Source organism: Anomaloglossus baeobatrachus, chromosome 2 (assembly GCF_048569485.1).
Source record: "Anomaloglossus baeobatrachus isolate aAnoBae1 chromosome 2, aAnoBae1.hap1, whole genome shotgun sequence".
Taxonomy (NCBI): domain Eukaryota; kingdom Metazoa; phylum Chordata; class Amphibia; order Anura; family Aromobatidae; genus Anomaloglossus; species Anomaloglossus baeobatrachus.
Genome location: NC_134354.1, coordinates 679,676,125 through 679,696,776, shown reverse-complemented (window position 1 = coordinate 679,696,776; position 20,652 = coordinate 679,676,125).

Here is a 20,652-nt window from a genome sequence, read left to right as displayed (position 1 = left end):
GAGGAACACTCTGCACCACACCCACCAAACACCCATTGGGCATCCTGAGGGGAATAGGGCCACCCAGATGGAGGGATGGTAGAAGGAGGGCCAGAAGTGTCAGTAGTAGTCAGAGAGTGTCAGTGAGCAGTGACAGGAAGAGGTCACGCTGCGGAGCTGGGCTCCTGTACCCGTCCCAGGTGCCAGACGTTGGCCTGGCCTTGAAGGAGCTTGAACCCCGGTCGCAGGGGGTAGTGGCAAGGGGCATGGTACTGCCGCGGAGGGCAGGCCGGCAGCCTTGTGCTACAACTGGGCAGGGGCCAGGGCACGACGGGGTATGCAGACCCTAGGCTGGGAAGTAGCTTTATGCAGCCCAGTAATTCACCTGACGAGGACGGAATCTTCATGAACCACTCTCCACCCGCTCCAAAATCGGGGTACTAGCACAACGAGGGGGATAGGACTTCCCAAAATCGTCCAGAAAATCCCAAGCGTGAACCCTGAGAGCAAGCTCACCCTGCTAGCCACGCAGGTGAGTGGGACCAGAGTAGCTTTAGGTGAAAAGGATCCACCAAATGTAAACACAGTGCCAAGGGACAAGGCTTCAGATCAACCAGCAGTGCCAAAAGGGCACGGACCCAGCGTGTTCGAATTAAAGCTACAGGGCATTCAAGACTTTGGTGTCAGTGTCAGCATCCCTGGACTGTGTGAGTACGTTGTGCCCCTTTGCTTCCAACTGGTCCCCAGCCTGCCATCACTGAGCCCCGGGACACCTTCCCCTGCCCACGGAGGGGGTAACATCACCAGCTGCCATCCCATCGCTCCCGGGCGCTCTCCCTCTCTCCTAAACGCAGCAGCGGTGGTATCCCATTTTACCTCGACCCATGGCTGGCATCACGAACACTATCCAATCCACCCTTTGTTCCCCTTTTTCATTTCGAGCAGCCGCGCAACCCCTCCTCTGGTCCGGAGACCCCTCGAGCCACTGCGGATCCGGATCTGAGCAGCCCGTCGGCTGTCGCGAGGGCGGCAGACCCTCGAAAAACTTGGATGCTAGCAGGACCCACTAACTTGGGTGACGTGCGCCTTGAGAAGTGAAGTCCAGAAGTCCAAATCCTTTTTCCCGCGACGTCTGCCATTTTGTCCGCTGTTTTCACGCCAAAAACGCCATGTTCCTCAAAAAGCGTGTGAAGCCGAAGCCCCGCCCTTCATCCTCACCCTGAAACAGGAACCGAAAGTTCCCAGAGGGCCACAGTGCGCGAAAGAGTGCTGGGAGAAAACCGAGGGGGCGTGCCTGAATGTAGCGAAAGCGAAAGAGAAGCAGGGACGCCAGGACTCTGCCATACTGTTCCTGGACAACGCAGAGGCAAGATGGCGGAGCGGAGCTGGTCACCGGAACGTGCTGTTCCTGGGACCGCGACTTGGATTGAAGAAGAGACCGAGCAGCTGTGCAGGAGAATGCGGACGCAGTTCCTGTTTATATTGAATCACTGGAGGGAAGAGATGAGGAATCTGGTGGTGGCAGTGCGAGCCCGTGAGATCGAAATCCCACGTGAAGAATGGGTAAGCGGTTACCCAGTCCCTGATAATTACCTTAATCTGGCCATGGCGGCTGAGGGATCGGGTCCGCCCCCTCTTGCGGCAACCACTCCACCGTCACCTACCCCGTCCTCGGCGGAAGCCTAGCTGCCATTACCCATCCCGGCACCGGAACCTGCAGTATTCTTATGTGAAGCTCCAACAGCAGCCCCGATGTCTATCGTCATCGCAGTCACATCAGCGGTCACCCACAGCCCGGCCAGATCTGACCCGGCTGCATCACCGGGCCCGTCCTCCGAGGCGGAGCACCCGAGCCCTGCAACCCCGGCTGCAGAGCAGTCGGTTTTTCTACCTACAGCAGCGGGAGTGGGACCTTCCAGTCGACCGGTTCCACTACCGCGCAGCATCCCGATGGCTGTTGGGGCCACACGAGTCCAGTTCAAGCCAGAGCCAGTTAGGGACCTGAGGCCGGACGCCAACGCCCCCTACTGAGAGCAATGCTCTTCGTTGTTTTAAATAGCTAAGTAAACATGGACCACGGTCACAGGACTGGTGTGACAAACTTGTGACACATCGTCTGACACATCCCAAGACCTTAACCCGGCCAATGACCCACCTTAGGTTTCCAGGGGGAACAGGTTTTTTGGGTGGGGGGTTATTGGGATCCGGGATGTTGGGACTGGACTGTCGCAGGAAGGGACCGCAACGGGGTAGGTTGGGTCCCCGCTGCCATCAAAACCGGTGGCATCCCCCTGTTGACAGATGAACTAAAAAAAAAATAAATAAAAAAAAAATGTTGCAACGTTAAAGTAAAAGTGCCTCCCTCATTAGGGAAGAATCTGTTAATAAATGTTAATTATGTTAAACTTTTCTCTTTCTAGTTCAATAAATGCTTGGTGTCCTGTGGCTCGCGGACGAGCCACGTTTAACCGAAGGGGAATATGACGCCCTGGCTTATCAGGTCATCACAAGGGTGTCGTGCAATCTGCCTTTCTGCATGGTACCCGCTCCTCCTTGGTTACAGCTCTTGTCCCTTTGGTGTTGCTAAGAACACGTATACACAAATCCTGAGGAACACTCTGCACCACACCCTCTCTCCTAAACGCAGCAGCGGTGGTATCCCATTTTACCACGACCCGTGGGTGGCGTCACGAACACTATCCAATCCACCTTTTCTTCCCCTTTTTCATTTCGAGCGGCCTCGCGACCCCACCTCAGGTCCGGAGACCCCTCGAGGCACTGCGGATCTGGATCCAAGCAGCCAGTCGACTGTCGCGGGGGCGGCACACTCATTGTCTCATGCAGTGACACGGCATGTTATTTCCTAGAAGTAGAAAATTCATGATAATTTAAAAAGCTGTGGCCATCTAGTTCACCCATCAATGATTTCAGTGTGTTTTATTCATAACGGATAAACTTTGTGGTTGGGAATAAGTATGTGAAAGTAGCCTGTGCTGAAAAGAGGCAACAATGGTAAATGGTAAGCAGCATAGTGTCTCTTAAGCGCTGGGGTCCTGGCCTCAAATCCCACCAAGGACAAATGTATAATAAATAAATAAATAAATAATAGCACCTTTAGGGAACCAGTCAAGAGGAATTTCTACCAAAAAGTAAAAGTGTGGCTGTATAGGTTCAATTTCTCACATGTTGATTAGATTGATGCTTTGGAGTATTTTAGTTTTTTTTTTTTATTATTGCTGAGTATTTTATTTGCATTGAAGTTATATGCAAATAAGCCACAAGTACACTGGGGGTGATAAAACACTTTCAGCATTCCCTGCATGGCACCTGGTTCAGTGTTTGATTGACAGGTCAGTCTGTCATGTATCTCTGTGGCCAATACGGAAATCTCAATGGAAATAAGGCATTGGAAAGGAGTTAGAAGTTCTTTGAGATGCCACAATGCACTTGTGGTTCATTTGCATATAGCTTCAGCAATAGCAAGATAAGGTGGCACGGTGGCTCAGTGGTTAGCACTACAGTCTTGCCGTGCTGGGGTCCTGGGTTCAAATCCCACTAAGGACAAAATCTGCAATGAGTTTGTATGTTCTCCCCGTGTTTGCGTGGGTTTCCTCCCACACTCCAAAAACATACAGATAGGGACTCTAGATTGTGAGCCCCAATGGGGACAGTGTTGCCAATGTATGTAAAGCGCTGTATAATATATATAACTATATAAATGAATAAAATTATTATTATATGGATTTTTAAATCAAAGGAATCAATTTACTGGGGGTGAGAGTGGCCTATACAGCCATATATTTAGTTTTAGGTAGCAGTTCCAAATGACCGGTTCCCTTTAACCGTAGTGCCAGGCAGCTGCCCATATAAGATAAATCACAAGGCCAGCTTCATTATTAGCCAGATTACAGAAACATTTTTGAATACTTTTACGTATTCCACTTACCAATCTTTGATACTGTATATGTCCGGATATGGCTAGATGTGTGTCGGCGGGGCTATTGCACAGGCTGTTGGATGCAAGGAAGAGTGCCAACACGCCACTCTACCTAAGGCTTTATTCACACAGCAGTATTTTTTTCCTGTAACTGCCACTCCTTGTTGACTGGCCACAGCATTAAACAATTGCCCCTTTTCCCAACGCAAAGAAAGACAGAAACAAAGATTCCAAATTAAACTTTTATTGGAGAGTATAAAAATTAAAACCACTCTCATCTTTTCTCACCACCAACCACCAGCCTCGGGCACAACTATATATACCCCCCAAGGAGGGGGGAGGGGGAGGATGCACATCCGGATCTGGGGGGTACTTTTGCAACAGGTAGGCATAACTACAAAGGAAGTATGGTTAGGAAACAGGATCATTAACCCTTTCCCGTATGTTGGGAAAAGAAGGCAAAAAACATGCCACCACTGGGCTATCCAGTCAAGGGTTCACCGGCAAATAAAGCCGGGCCCCCGCATTGGCATACAAACACTGATGTATGATGTGTGATTCAGGATATTCAGGCACCACCTTAGTGCTCAAAATCAAATCTTTACTCCAAATGAAAGAAAATCTAACTGTGACTATATGATAGTGCATTCCTTTTTTAAAATATTCTTTCTCCAAATTTGCCCAATGGACTTTACAGATAACAATATGCACTTAAATAGCTAAAGTATCCTACAGTAACATAGTGTGATGCCCTGGACTAGCCAGGTAGTCACAGATAGCGCCCCGCACAACACACACACCACAAGGTAACACCAGCCAAACCATAAACCCTAGTCACCTCCCTCAGTGCTTGATGGACACACCAGGGGGGCGGAGCCAGGCAGTTGGCCATGCCCACCGAGGAGTTCAGAGGGCCTGAGGCAGGAAACAGACAGTTCAGTTCAAGACAGATCAGTTTGAGTGTTGAGCAGTGAGGAGGTCAGGCCTGTAGTACAGGCCTGTGACAGACTGACAGGTGCCGGGGTCGGAGCCCTGGTACCTTGGCTAGGAGGCATATGGTGGCCTAGCCTGCAGGAGCCGGGAGAACGGCTCAGTGGAACCGTGGTGGACCGGGACAGGGTAGTGGCCAACCGGTACCGACCCGAGGAACCGACTCGGAAACCGGAGCACACAGGGGGGGTACTCAGACCCTGAAACGAGGTCCAGAATCCACTGGACCGAGTTAATTCACTGATTGCAGTCTGGACTATAGGTCCTTTCCCACCCAAGTCCCGACTGAAGACAACAGCCCACCGAGGGGATAGAAAGCCACCGCACAGGCAGAGAGATCCCCCGGACCAGCGTCTGCGGGCACACGGGCTCCTCCGACATATACAAAGCCAGGGAGCGGACTACACATACACTACACGGTGCAGGAGAAAGGCAAAGACCACCGAGCCGGGTGGGGGACCAGACGCAGCCGGCTGAGAGCACCGACCACCATCAACTTTGTTTACCAGAGACTTGTGTGTGTCAAAAACAGTGAGTACAACAGTGCCATCCAGCCGCGCACCGCCCTGCACCACCCAGCACCACCCAGCTACTCTCCCCAACGGGTCCCGGAGCCATCATCCCTGCCCACGGAGGGGTTAACATCTTGCTGCATCACTTTCTCCCCCGGGTGCCCCGTAACCGTAGCGGTGGTGTCTACACCTTCACCACATCCCGTAGGTGGCGTCACAAACTCAAACACGGCTCCGGCTGTACACCTACCTACCACCCACCTAAGTAGCACCAGCACCCTTTCAGAGCGAAGTGACCCCGGGTCCGGAGGCGCTCGAGCCACCCACCAACGAGCCCGGATCCGAGCAGCTCAGCTGCAGCCAAGCGCGGGGCGGTACAATATCACTCAATATACCACTGTAACAAAATTCAGTCAGTAATATAGGACTATGACTATGTTATTTGGGTTGCTATGAATCATTGATAGTTCCTTTGGAGGTTCAGCCCTTTGTTCTTCTCCTTCAGGTATGCAGGGCTAGAACATAATCAGGTGTAATACCCTGCCTGGGGCTGCTTCTCCTTCAGGCCTGATTTCAGGATGAACCCTTCTCATTACTTGGTGGGGGATTGAATCCTGTAATCCAACTTGTTCTTAGGACGCTTAGGCGGGCTTTGCAAACTACGACATCGCAGGTGCGATATCGGTGGGGTCAAATCAAAAGTGATGCACATCCAGCGTCGCAGTCGATATCGTAGTGTGTAAATATTTTTTGATACGATTAACGAGCGCAAAAGCGTAGTTATCGTATAATCGGTGTTGGGTCCGACATTTTCATTATTTGGCAGCAGCGACAGGTACGATGTTGTTCCTCGTTCCTACGGCAGCACACATCGCTGTGTGAGAAGCCGCAGGAGCGAGGAACATCTCCTACCTGCGTCTTACGCCGGCTCTGCGGAAGGAAGGAGGGGGACGGGATGTTTACGTCCCGCTCATCTCCGCCCCTCCGCTTCTATTGGCCGCCTGCCGTGTGACATCGCTATGACGCCGCACAACCCGACCCCTTAATAAGGAGGCGGGTCGCCGGCCAGAGCGACGTCGCAGGGCAGGTGGGTGCATGTGAAGCTGGCGTAGCAATAATGTTCGCTATGCCAGCTATCACCATGATATTGCAGCTGCTACGGGGGCGGGGACTATCGGCTTGTGATGTCGTAGTGTGCAAAGGGCCCCTTAGCCTATACCAGCAACCGGTTGGAGGAGTACGTCCTGCCAGTGGATACTTCTGAATGATTTGGCTCCCAAAATTTTTGCTCCACCAGTTGTCTCAGTGTCTGTAATCTAATCCAATGTTCTCATACCCAGGTACTTGTTCTGATTCTGGTGCAGTTTTTTTTCTGGGTCTAGCTCCAGTTTGATGCTCTCTCGACTGTTCTGACCAAACAGCATGTAAGGTGTTTATCTGATGGTGGCATGGGCTCAGTTGTTGCATACCCACACTAAACAAATCGAGGCCATCTTATCTTCTGATCCTCCTACAGTGTCCTTAAGCACTAATGTCCTGTTAAAGCATTCACAGGCTTCGTTCCTTTGAGGATGGTAACACATTGTTCGAGACTTATCAATGCCATAAAGCCAATGTAATTCCCCTATGATTTTTTCCTGGAAACAAGCTCCCGGTTAGAGTGGATCATCTTCAGGCGTTCATACACAGTCTTAGCAGATTACCCTGGCTGCTGACTCGGCCTTCAGGTCCCTGGTAGAGGTCACAACTGTGAATTTCATGAAGTGATCGGTCATGACCAAGCAGTATTTGTACCCATAATGGGCTGAACCAATCATGTGGTAGTCTACCATTAACACTTCGAGTGGCTCAGACATCCTAATCACTTGGGTGGGGGCCCTCTGTTCTGGAAGCATGGTCAGCTCACACTGTCGGCACCTTCAACAGACTTCTTCTACCACCTGAAGTTGTAGGGGCTAACACACGATCCACTGCAACCACTGGAAGGTTCTCTCTGAAATAAAAAAAAACTATGCATGTTTGATATCTGTGTAATTGTACTGACCTGGCAAATCAAATTTGTACAGTGCGTCGGGATACAATCCATGGTGTCATTTAAAAGTACAACTGGCCCCACAACAAAACAAGGCTTCATAAGGCTATATCGACAGAAAAATAAAAAGTTATGGTTCTTGGAGAATTGCTGAAATGGATGGAAAAAGAGCTCAAATGGAATGGGAACAACATTGAGAAGATGTATGGACACATCTCTGACTCCTATGTTACTGCTGGGGACAAAATAAATAAGTAATTTAAAATAACGACATGGCATTCCCCTCTATTTTTTATATACAGCCTAGGGAAAGCAGACAGATGGGGACTGATATTATCTGGCTGGGAAGGTCCATGGTTATTTGTCTATTCACAATCTAACAATACCATCCCGCAGCCACCCCATATTAGATGGGCCAATTCTCTTTTTCATCTCAACTCTTCCCGGTAGCCCTGGCCAGTGGCAATTGGAGTAATATTTTGGGAGGTTGATGTCAGCTGTGTAATGTCAGCTGGCATGAATCCCAGGAGTTAGTAATGGAGAAGTGTCTATCAGACACCCCGATTACTAACCCAGTAATAAATAAAACACACACAGGAAAAAAATGAGTATTTGAATAAAGACTCCTCAACACTATCCTTCGTTCAGCTATTTATTATCAATAATGTTTCCACAAATGTCTGCTGTTGTCCACGTTCCCCGCATGCAGCTCCAGCGACTGAATAGCAGGAAATTACAAATATTCACAGGTGCTGGGTCATAACGACTACTCAAATCAGAGCCGCCAGCTCAACGCCGAGACCCGACGATGCTGATGAGAGTTGTCGTCACTACCTGGTGTCTGTGAACAGCTGTACTTTACTACTATTCACAGCTGCAAAAGCTGCAACCGGGGAACGTGGACTACAACGGAGGAGCTTTGTGGGAACATTTTTTAAAATAAGTTTGTGAACAAGGCATAGTGTGAGGTGTCTATTTAAAAAACAACAATTTTTTCATGTGTGTAGGTTTTTTGGGATTACTGGGTGTTTGATATACACCTCTCTAGTACTAACCCCTGGGTTTGATACCAGCTGACATTACACAGCTGACATCAACCCCCAAAATATTACTCTGATTGCCACCACACCAGGGAAATTGGGAAGAGCTGGGCAAAGTGCCAGAATTGGCGCATCTTAATGTGATGTGCTGTCTGGAGCTCTACTGAACAAGTCGTTTGTTGCTGTGGATCTTTGTCTTAAGGTTTTGGGGCAACATCATGATTCTGTTCTTACTAGTTACCCTGGGATTAAAGAAACTCTTGATTTCATATTACGTCACTCTTGGTAGCCTAAAAATGGTGATTTTAATGTGCCACATCTTTAAATAAAATCTATCTTGTATTATACACCCTGGTTTTCATGTATGTATATCCATATGGATTTTGTGTTATACAAGGTTGGTCTTTGTATACTGAATTATTTTCAGTAAAAGCATAGTCATTTGCTGAGGTTCTCCTGTACCCACGATTAGGGTGCACCATAGCAGTTGTAAACATGGGTCCCTGGTTAGGAGTATACAGAACCAGGCCGCAGCTGATAAATTAGGGATAACTAATCAGAAAACCATAGAGAAAAATCCCCATTAAAAAATAACTTTTAATGATAATATTAAAAAGGTCAAAGGACCAAAATCATACACAATAACAAATAAATTATGGTACAGTGCAGAGAATGAAAAAAACATATGCCAGGTGGGAGATAAGATATTAAGACTGGACCTAGATAAGTCCTAGTAAATCTCTTCCTACCTAGCAATGGAGGATATGACGCCCAAGGATTATGGCGCCCCCATTCACTGACAGGAATACCTGAATAGCCCTAATAAGCCCTGCATAAACCATAACAAACACCATATAAACAAGTAGTAACTCCCATCACCGTAGAATGGTAGGTCAAGATAAACACATATCTGAAAGATGTCAAAAAACGCAGTCCCGACGCGTTTCCTCCCAAAGATGCCAGGGATTAGGAGCCCACTTAGATGTTTCCTCCTGGTTCTGAATCCTTAGCTTTGCCTTTGACTCATTGTAATGAAACAATATCACAGCCTAATAAGGGACACATCCCTGAAATCAGTGTCTCAGCCCTTACCTCATGCTGTCCTCAGATTACATAGCAAAAACCTGGTCACAGATTCCCTTTACCTGTGCTTTTATCTATTAGTTTAAATATTTTCTTATAACATAAGCTCACATTGTTTTCAATAAGAAACAAGAAGTACCGTATATAAAGGTATTTATCATGGAAGCATGTTGAGGTAATATGGGCAACAAGAGATTTCTTTTCTTCAGTTAAGTAAATTTTTAAATCTCCTATTTCTGGAAGAAAAAAAAAAAAGAAAAAAGAATCTAGTATGTTTAGTAATTTGTAGTCTCCGAGAAAATATTTTAAAAGATTCTTATTGTCCCCAGTGAAAAGAGCTTGATTTATGTATAACTATGTAGCTGGATTTGATTACTTCTAGTGCGACATGTAGAGAAAAATGCACCTAAAAAGGCAATAATTTTATTTTTATGATTCAGTGACAGCCAGTATGAATGAAACGTTCATAATATAAAATATCACTTTTTTTTTTCTTGTAACTCAGTGGGAGAAAAACTGTAAACTTTTGTTTGTAACATTTGAAAAAGGCAATTATGTACCTAGTATATAAACAGGGCAAGTAACTAGGACAATGTTGTTAGGGTCCATTTACATGGACTGAATGGAGGCACGATACAACTGCTGATCGGTAACTTTTCACTAAACGGCGGTCATTTAATTATCTGTTTACACAGGCAGACCAAAGTAAATGATGTGCACTTAGCAATCTATACTATAGTGCGCAGTGCACATAGACTGCCATGGTTTTCGGCAATGCAAATCCTTCTTTACATAGAATTATGCACTAGCCAAAATAACAGTGGGAAGCTCAGGGAACGGCTTCAGCAATATAAGGGGGTGTTGGGGCCTAGTATATAAGAGTGTCTGTAGTTACAGCACAGTGAGCATTAAAGGGGTGGTTCACTACTCTGCAGTAGTGGCCACATCCCTGTAAGAACTGACAGGGATGGCTTTTTCTATATACTTTGCTCAGCCAATTCTGCCTTTGAGCGGCACTATTGCGGTCTGCTCATCCCCATGAAGGGAACCCCCCTGGACTCCGTCACCTCTAAGATCCAGTGATGTCACATCAACTTCCAGTTGACCCGACACCACCGAGCTCTTCCTCAGTAACTGGGCTGTGAGCAGAGTTTCCCTGCTCATGAAAGCCTAGCGTCACAGCGCAGTATGTCACGCAATCTCTCTTTCACTGCAGAGCTCCACAAGCAGGAGCGATCCTGGGCTGTGACACTGGGCTGTGACAAGCGTTGAAACTCCGCCCGCAGTCCAGTCACTCAGGAAGTCTGAGGCCAGGCTCGGTGATGTCAGGTCAACAGGAAGTTGACGTGACATTACCAGATATCATAGGTCATGGAGCCCGGGAGGGTCACTTCATGGGGATCAATGGACCGCAATAGTGCTGCTCACAGGTAGAATTGGCTGAACAAGGTACTTTGTAAAACTGATAAGAGAGGCTTTTTCTGAGATGTGGCCACTATTGAAGAGTAGTGAACCACCTCTTTAACCATACTGGAATCCAGAAAGGGTAACAGCATTATCCTGGAAGTCATACAGCTTAGTGGGCAACTAGGAGAGGCGCAAATGGTAGGAGTAAGCATAAGTGGAAGCAATAGTGGAGTAGACTTACTGGTAGTCCTCAGACTGCTGTGGGCTGAAAAAGGTTGCCCTGATACAGTGGTGGATTGCAAGTTGCCAACCTAGGGTGGAACATTTAGAGAAGGAATTCTATGTGTGGCCTCATGGGGGCATCAGAAAAGGTAGATGCTGCAGCAGGTGTGCAGGAAGTCGTAAAGATGGATTTTGACTGTGAGATCGTATTGAAGAAGAAGTGCTGCCATGTATATAACCATCTATGGAAAACTCTGTCAAATCCAAGTGTGAACACAAACCAGTGTGATGCCAGTTATAGGTTAGGTCTTCTTAACTTCTACCTCAATAAACAACTTTCTGTTGTTCTATAAAGGCCTCCACTGCACTACAACACAGGTCACTGCCACTGACCCCCAAGAGTACCATTAGTGAGAAGGGAGACATTGTCACTATATCACCTGTTTCACTGGTGTTGGTTTCTAAACTACAAGCGGCCAAATTAAACCCCACATGTAGACAGCACTCAGGAACAGCAGAGCTGACTTGGCAGACAGGAGCCTTGGAGTAGTAGAGCTGAGTGTGCAGACACATCACCCACAGACAGCAGTGCTAATTAGGTGTGACGCCCCTAGACTATTCAGGTCGTCACAGGGTACTGCACGCTCTCTCTCTTCTCTCAACCCCCCATGGTTCTAGGTCTCCATCCTGCAGTACTGCCTCCACCAGCATTCACAAATCCTAGATACACCTTGCACAACACCCTGTCAGGCACACCAGTGGGCTGCTTAAGCAGGAATAGGGCAATTAACCTGCGGAGGACAGGGCCTTTATGGACTGTTCCTACGAAGCCCAGAGGTCAGGGTGACTAGCGCAACGAGGGGGATAGGGCTTTCCAAACAAGTGGCCCACTGAAATCCCAAGCGTGAGCCCCTGAGAGCAAGCTCTTCTACTTAGCCACAGTGGGGAGCAGGGCCCGGAAAGCTCCAAGCTGACGGGCTATAAAGGACACTCTAAATTTTGTGCCAGGAGGCAGGTCATGGACCACCAGGCAGTGCTGCAGGGGACGGGACCCGGACGAGCTCCCCTCAAGAGACAGCGGCAGTCAGAGACTTGGTTTACCCTGTTGTCAGCGTCTGCTTTATTGCTGAGTGAGTACCTAATTAACCCCTGCAACCAGCGAGCCTGCGCTCCCCCTGTATCCTATAGCACCATCCAGAGTCCCGTGGCTTTCCCCTACCCGTGGAGGGTAACGTCATCTTGCTGCCCCACTCCAACACCCCGAGTACTCCCAACGGCAGTGGCGGTACTCCCAATTACCGTACACCACGGGTGGCGTCACGAACTATATACTTATCCCCTGTAAATACCCCCTCTTCCATTTGAGTGTGGCCCCTAGCCCCCGGGTCCGGAGACCCTCGAACCACGAGTAATCACCATCCCCGGATCCGAGCGGTTGACCGCTGCAGGGGCGGCACACCTCAAATTTCTGGTGTCATGAACAGGATACGAACTGGGTCCACTAACCTGGGTGACATGCACCTTGAAAAGCAAAGCTGCGGTGTCAAAGTCCCTTTCCCGCCATTTTCCACCATCTTTGGCGCCAAAACGCCATCTTCCAGACCAAAAGCGCTCGAAGCCAAAGCCCCAACCTTCGTCCTGAGACTTTGGCCGGAACCGGAAGTTCCCAGAGTGCCCCAACGCGACAGTGAGTGGCTGGCGAAAACCAAGGGGGAACGTGAAGATGTCCGCGTTGGACGATGGAAGTGTCGCAGCGCTACCCCCACCAGACCAGGGTAATGTAGATGCAGCGGGCGCGGCTCCAGTCGCAAGAGCGGCGGCTCCCGGGGCCGAGGTGGTCGCCCCTATCATGCCGATCACCTTACCCTACGTGCCCGGCGCTGCCTGGCTCTCACAATATGATGGCATTGCAGGGATTCAAACGGAAGATCTGCACCGTTCTTGACATGTATGCCTTAACTGGCCGGCAGCGAGCATCTGTGGTACTCGGTCAGCTGACAGGCGCCGCTGAGCTGGAAGTGGAAACATGCACTGATGAGGATCGGACCTGCCATCTTCAAACGGCTGGGAGCTGCGTTTGAGACCCGCACCGAAGCTGAGCTGAGAATGAGGTTCTACAGTTGCAAACAGCGCCACCAAGAAAGCATCAGAGATTACGCCCTGAGATTGCAAGCAATCCTACGGACTCTGAAACTAATAAATGACATCGTGAACAGGAGGGGAACAAGATGCTTGTGGAGCAGTTCCTGCAAGGCCTGGGATCAGTGGAAGACCATAAGCAGCTACGGCTGTGGGTCCTGGAGCACCCCACATTAGACTTTGCTGTCCTGAAAGAACGGGCGATCAAAGCCCTGCAGCCCCCAGAATCTACTGACTGCCCCCTTCCATCCTGGCAAGCCAGCACCTCTCCTTTACATCTGAAGCCCCCTGCCTTAGCATTGCCGGAACCAACATCTTCGGTAGTGCCCGTGGGCAGAATCAGCGATTTCTCTTCACAGGTGCAACAGTTGAGCAGCGACTTTGCAAGGATCTTGGAGGCGATGCAACTTAAGCCAAAGGCTACGCCAGCAGGAAAGATTCAGCTAGCCGACTGCCCAGAGGATGTCCCCTGGATGAGAGGAAGGACCACGATGTACAAAGGACGGAACAATGAACGGTATGGACAGCTTGTTTGTTATAAGTGTAATAAGACTAGCCATTACGCTCGGATCTGTCCTTTAAACGGGCAACCCCTGGGGCCAAGGGCCAATCCCCAGGAATAAATTCCCAAGGCCCGGCAGACTGGCGAGAACGGTATGTTGGGGGATGGCCCATCGTGTCCAACACCCTGGATGGAATCCCGACCTCGGCACTCCTTGATACCGGCTCCTAGGTAACAACTATTCCCTATGTACTGTATAAAACGTTTTGGTTAGATGATGAACTCACCCCGCATTACCATCTATGCCGTCAATGGGTTACCAGTGACTCAAATTGGGTTCAAGGAGGTGACCATTAAGGTGGGCCGGGTAGAGTTGGCATGACAAGGACTCATAGTCGTGCAGAATGACCCTAGTGATCGGAACCCTAAGATCATTTTGGGAACGAATGTCCTTAAGAACTGTATAGGGGAAGTGTTGTTTTTACTGTAACAGCTATCTGAGACTGCAGGAGCAGGGCAACAGAGGGTCCTGCAATGAGAGATCCGAGCCCTCCTGCAGCGGCAACAGGTAAATCTATCTGGAGGCGAAATTGGTGGTGTGCGGGTAATGGATATGGCCCCTCTTGTACTGCCCCCGCGGAGTGAGATGATATGGTGCAGGGCAGCTGTAGGCTCCCGTGGACAAGATTACCAGACAGTGGTAGAGCCCCTGCCCTCAGAGCATTGTCCCACAGTGTTAACGGCTAGAGGGGTAGTCGATGTCCGGAAGGGGAGGGTCCCCGTGCGAGTGTTGAATTGCGGGGAAGAGGAGGTTACATTGCCCAGGAATGCCATAATTGCCAAGCTGTTTACAGTAAACACAGATTCCATCCATGCAGTGAGTTCTCCAACACATCAGATCAGTCCCCCAGTGACAGTCCCCAGCGACAGTTAGAGAAGTGGTGCCAAGAGCTACACGTGGGCACCGACTCCACACCTCCACATCCCATGCAAGGGGTCTACAGGGTTGTGCAGGAGTACGAGCAGGTCTTTAGCAAGCATCCACTAGATTTTGTCGGATAAAGGGGGTACAACACCAAATACCCACAAATGCTCATCCACCCATCAAGGAGAGGTATAGGCCCATACCACCTGCCCATTACCAGTGCGCAAAGGACATGCTCAAAAACATGAAGGAGGCTGGGGTCATCCATGATAGTTGCAGCCCCTGGACAGTTCCCCTAGTATTAGTGAAAAAGAAAGACGGCACTTTGAGGAAGTGTGTGGATTACCAACAAATCAACAAGATCACACATAAAGATGCCTACTCACTACCCCGAATTGAGGAATCGTTAGCTGCCTTGAAATCTGCCAATTATTTCTCTACTCTTGATCTTACTAGCGGATACTGTCAAGTAGCTGTTGCTGAAGAAGACCGTGAGAAGACTGCCTTTGCCATCCCGATGGGGCTATGTGAATTCAACAGCATTCCCTTCGGGCTGTGCAATGCACCGGGAACGTTCCAGAGACTCATGGAGTGCTGCTTGGGTCACTAACTTCGAAACTGTCCTGCTTTACCTGGATGACATCATCGCATACTCTAAAACGTATGAAGAGCATCTAGAACACCTAGCAGAAGTATTCAAAGCCCTATCCTGGTATGGGATGAAGCTTAAACCATCTAAGTGTCACCTGCTGAAACCTAAGGTCCAGTACCTGGGGCATGTGGTCAGCGCCAAGGATGTGGCTCTGGATCCTGAGAAGATCACGGTCATCCAGAACTAGCCAAGGCCCACTACTGTCAGAGAAGTGCAACAGTTCCTCAGCTTGATGGGGTACTACCGTAGGTTCGTAAAAGGCTACACCAAGATCCCTTACAAGATCTCCTGGTGGGGCAACCAAAGCATGGCAAGCCCTCTGGCCCTCAGTTCAAGTGGGGTAAGGAACAAGAAGATTCCTTTGAGCAGATGAAGTCAGCTCTGACGGGGAATGAGATCCTCGCATATCCCGACTACGGTCTCCCGTTTGTATAGTATATGGATGCCAGCAACGTAGGGTTAGGAGCAGTTCTGTCCAAGGTTCAGAAGGGCAAAGAGAAGGTAATTGCCTATGCCAGCAGGAAGCTGAGGCCTATAGAAAGAAACTCTGAGAACTATAGTTCTTTCAAGTTGGAGTTCTCGGCACTCATATGGGCCATAACCGAGAGATTCAAGCACTACCTGGCTTCCACAAAATTTACCGTGTACACTGATAATAATCCATTAACCCACCTGGACACGGTAAAGCTTGGAGCGCTAGAACAGCGTTGGGTTGCAAGACTGGTGAATTATAATTTCACAATAAAATACAGGGCTTACCCGATGATGGGGAGTACGAAGATGACTTGGAGGAGATTGAATTGCCTGCCTTCCATCGGCCTGTTAGCGTAGAACAGCCCCGGTCCCATAGCAGTCAACAGGAGGCAGCCTTCAATCCATTACCCCATCGCGGTTGGCAGGAAGCTGAGGATGGTGACCCTGCAATCCGGCTGATCAAAACACTGATAGCCCAAGCTGGCTCCCGTCTTGAACCAGGTGCCCCAGTGGAAGCAAAGAAGCTGTGGCAGGACAGAAGTCGACTGTATCTCCATCAAGGCAAGTTATGCAGAAGTCTTACTAATCCTAAGACGTACAAAAGAATCTGCCAGATAGTGATTTCTAAAACGTATGTCACGGTGGTCCTGGAAGCGTACCACGACAGAGCAGGGCACTTTGGATGGAAGAAGTTGGAGATGTTGCTGAGAAGTTGCTTTTACTGGATCGGGATGAAAGATACCATAGAAGCCTGGTGCAGGAACTGTGGTCCTTGCGCCTTGAGGAGGCAAGATGGCACCAGTCAGCGAGCACCACTCCAAACAATAGTCACAAAGCAGCCCCTGGAGTGGTTACACCTATGCACTCATGATGGTGGATCACTATTCCCGATTCCTGGTGGTGGTACCTGTTAAAGATTTAACTGCCAGCACAGCGGCAAAGGCATTCCAAGCACACTTCTGCAGGCTGCATGGGTATCCCGATCAAGTCCTCACCGATCAAGTTCCAACGTTTGAGGCTGAAATCTTCAAGGAATCCTGCAGTCTGTACAGGTGTAAGAAGATAAGAACTACACCCTACCATGCTCAGACAAATAGGATGTGCGAGAAGATGAACCATTTCGTGATCAACCTACTGAAGACTCTTCCACTTGAGGAGTGGAACCAGTGGCCTGAAAAACTGCCAGATCTCGTTGACATCTATAATAACATTCCTGTGGGATCCAGCAAATGTGCACCCGCTTACCTGATGAGAGCCAGACCTGGAAGACTCCCAGTGGACTTAGAAATGGAGGTTGAACTGCTTGAAGCTTACTCGCCCGATGCGGATTGGGACTCACGTCGCCAGATCCAGTATAAGCAGATTCAAGAGTATGTTGAAGAGAATTTGAATTAAGCCCACTTTACACGCTGCGATATCGTTGCCGATATTGCTAGAGTGCGTACCCGCCCCTATCATTTGTGCAACACGGGCATATCGCTGCCCGTCGCGCACAATATCGCGCACCCCCATCACACGGACTTACCTGCATAGTGAAGTCGCTCTGACCTCCCTTTCTAAGGGAGCGGTTTGTTCGGCGTCACAGCGACGTCACTAAGCGGCCGCCCAATCAAAGCGGAGGGGCGGAGATGAACGGGATGAACATCCCACCCACCTCCTTTCTTCCTCATTGCTGGCGGGACACAGGTAAGGTGAGGTTCCTCGTTCCTGTGGTGTCACACAGAGCGATGTGTGCTGCCGCAGGAACGACGAACTACATCGCCCAAGCATCATTTCCTTAATATCATTGCTGCTGCAGGTACGATGTTGTTCGTCGTTCCTGCGGCATCACACATCGCTATGGGTGACACCGCAGGAGCAACGAACATCTCCTTACCTGCGTCCACCGGCAATGAGGAAGGAAGGAGGTGGGCAGCATGTTTCAGCCGTTCATCTCCGCCCCCTCCTCTGCTATTGGATGGCTGCCGTGTGACGTCTCTATGACGCCGCACGAACTGCCTCCTTAGAAAGGAGGCGGATCGCCAGCCAGAGTGACATCGCAGGGAAGGTAAGTCCGTGTGATGGGTGTTAGCGATGTTGTACGCCACGGGCAGCGATTTGCCCATGACGCACAACCGACGGGGGCGGGTATGCTCGCTAGCGATATTGGTACTGATATTGCAGCATGTAAAGTACCCTTAAAGGCTGCTTTACACCAAAAGATCTATCGTGCGATAGATCGTCGGGGTCACGGTTTTTGTGACGCACATCCGGCATCGCTTGCGATGCTGGCCTGTGTGACACCTCCTAGCGACGCAGTATCGCTTACAAATCGTGAGTCGTGTACTGCTCGTTAGGTTTCATGATATCGTTTAATTTAATTGTTCATCGTTCCCGGGGTAGCACACGCCGCTCCATGTGACACCCCGGGAACGATGAACGTCGATTACCTGCGACCCGCGGCTCTTGCCGGCTATGTGGAAGGAAGGAGGTGGGCGGGATGTTTACGTCCTGCTCATTTCCGCCCCTCCGCTTCTATTGGCTGGCGGCCGTGTGACATCGCTGTGACGCCGAACGTCCCTCCCACTCCAGGAAGTGACCGTTCACCGCCCACAGCGAGGTCGGAGGGGAGGTAAGTACGTGTGACGGGGGGTTACGGACTTTGTGCGCCACGGGCAGCGATTTGCCCATGACGCAAAAAGGACGGGGGCGGGTACGATCGATTGTGAAATTGCACAATCGGTCGTACCGTGTAAAGCAACCTTAAGAGTTTTCATTGTTGAAACGTTTAGGCAATGTGCCTCCCCTGTGAAGAATGGTAAACTGTTGATAAAAGTGTTATTTTCCTCTTTTTCAGTTAGAAAATAAACCTCTGGATGTCCTGTAGCTCGGGGACGAGTTACGGTTAACCAAGGGGGAATGTGACGCCCCTGCACTTTTCACATCGTCACAGGGTACTGCACACTCTTCTCTTCAGTGCAGGATTCAACCCCCCATGGTTCTGGGTCTCTATCATGCAGTACTGCCTCCACCAGCATTCACAAATCCTAGATACACCTTGCACCACACCCTGTCAGCCACACCAGTGGGCTGCTTAAGCAGGAATAGGGCCGCCCACCTAGGGGTAAGGCATGGAGATGGGAGGTGTCAAGTTAGTTCAGAAGTAGCTCCCAGTGAGTGAGGAGCTGGGAGAAGCAGCTCCCCAAAGAGCAGTGGTAGCCCTTGAGCTGTGAGGAGCTCTGAGAAAGCTGGGAGTTATAGCTACCAGGAGAGAAGCAGACTAGGTCGCAGACGGTGGTCTTGATCTAGAGGAATCGGACCCCCGGTCACAGGGGATTGAGGCTAGGTGCTGGGAGGAGGGTCAGCAGCCTGGGCCTAATCACCAGTCCGGGACCGAAGGCACGGCGGGGTACACGGAGCCTAGGTCAGGGAGAAGCTTCAGGCAACCCAGCAATTAACCTGTGGAGGACAGGGGCTTTATGGACTGTTCCTGCGAAGCTCAGAGGTCGGGGGCACTAGCACATCGAGGGGGATATGGCTTTCCAAATAAGCAGCCCACTGAAATTCCAAGCGTGAGCCCCTGAAAGCAAGCTCTTCTACTTAGCCACAGAGGGGAGCGGGGCCCGGAAAGCTTAAAGCTGACGGGCCACAAAGGACACTCTAAATTTTGTGCCAGGAGGCAGGTCACGGATCACCAGGCAGTGCTGCAGGGGACGGGACCCGGACGAGCTCCCCTCAAGAGACAGCGGCAGTCAGAGACTTGGTTTACCCTGTTGTCAGCATCTGCTTTATTGCTGAGTAACTAATTAACCCCTGCAACCAGCGAGCTTGCGCTCCCCCTGCATCCTATAGCACCATTTAGAGTCCTGGGGCCTTCCCCTACCCGTGAAGGGTAACGTCATCTTGCTGCCCCACTCCCACACCCTGGGTACTCCCAACGGCAGCAGCGGTACTCCCAATTACTGTACACCACGGGTGGCATCACAAATTATATACTTATCCCCTGTAAATACCCCCTCTTCCATTTGAGTGTGGCCCCTAGCCCCCGGGTCCGGAGACCCATGAACCACGAGTAATCACCATCCCCGGATCTGAGCAGTTCGACCGCGAACATTATCGCTACGGCAGCTTCACACGCACTTACCTGCCCTGCGACATCGCTCTGGCCTGCGAGCCGCCTCCTTCCTAAGGGGGCGGGTCGTGCAGCGTCATAGCGACGTCACACGGCAGGCGGCCAATAGAAGCGGAGGGGCGGAGATGAGCGGGACGCAAACATCCCGCCCACCTCCTTCCTTTCGCGTAGCCGGTGGATGCAGATAGGAGATGCTCCTCGCTCCTGCAGCTTCATACACAGCGATGTGTGCTGCCGCAGGAACAAGGAACAACATCATACCGACATTATGGAAATGACCAACGCTACACAGATCGCCAATTTACGACGCTTTTGCGATCGTTTATCGGCGCATCTAGGTTTTACACGTTGCAACATCGTTACTGGCGCCGGATGTGCGTCACTTTCGATTTGACCCCGACAATATCGCAGTAGCGATGTCGCAACATGCAAAGTACCCCTTAGAGCTGATTACCAATACTATACAGACATGTTCATCCTTACTTTTACCCATTTCTCCAAGGACTCACGTTACAACTGGATGGCAACAAATAGCAGAAACAATTCCTGACAGACTAGGACTTATTTTGTGGTCGGTCATCTAAACCCACTCAGGATATGATGAGCCAAGAGAAAACGTATGTATGATCACTTCTACATCATGGGGG